This window comes from Brachionichthys hirsutus, chromosome 21, assembly GCF_040956055.1.
Source record: "Brachionichthys hirsutus isolate HB-005 chromosome 21, CSIRO-AGI_Bhir_v1, whole genome shotgun sequence".
Taxonomy (NCBI): Eukaryota; Metazoa; Chordata; class Actinopteri; order Lophiiformes; family Brachionichthyidae; genus Brachionichthys; species Brachionichthys hirsutus.
Window position 1 is genome coordinate 753,168 of NC_090917.1, and position 817 is coordinate 753,984.

The following is an 817-nucleotide window of genomic DNA, read 5'->3' on the forward strand; positions in this document are numbered from 1 at the left end:
TGCTCATAATAACCTCTAAAATGATCTGAGAATATAATAACTACTAAATTATTTTTGACTTAACTCGTTAAATAAATTAAGAGGAAATTTAACAATGAAAATATTATGATATTATTACAAATGATAATGATGAAAAGAATCCTGAAACTCAACCGTTACGATATGTTCAAATAATCACATATTAAAAAACAACTGGTCCCGCAGATCCAGCTTCCGGGTTTTGCAGGTCGCCGCTCCGTGACGGAAATCTCTGAATAACAAAGACATGTTTGAAAGCGGCAGCGGTAGACGCGAGCGGCGAGCGGCAAGCGGCAAGCGGCAAGCGGCAAGCGGCAAGCGGCAAGCGGCAGCGGCAGCGGCAGCGGCAGCGGCGGTCTGAGCCGCGCGCTGACGTCAAGGAGCCCCACGACCGAACCGAACAATAGGCGCAGTTTGTCCTGCTCAAAGGTGGCGGAAGCGTCCCGGAAACGGCCGCTATAAAAGCTCCAGCAGCCGGGAGCAAAGAGCCGGAGCTACCGCTGGAGCCCAGGAGGACGCTGGGATACATTTAGGATCAACAGGATAAACAATAAACACTTTTAAATGAACAATTCACCCGAAATCTAGAATTCTATTTCTGAAATCCCAAAAATCACAATCAAAAATACTTTATTAATGTCTGAGAAAATACATATATATATATGTATATACATATACATATCGGCAAGCCGTAAAAAAAAGAAGACTATTAAAGTCCCTTTAAGGCAGTTTAGAGTCTGCAGCTGCTGAAGAATCTAAATATCTTAAATAGAATAAAGCTTTTAGGATTTAGTGCTAT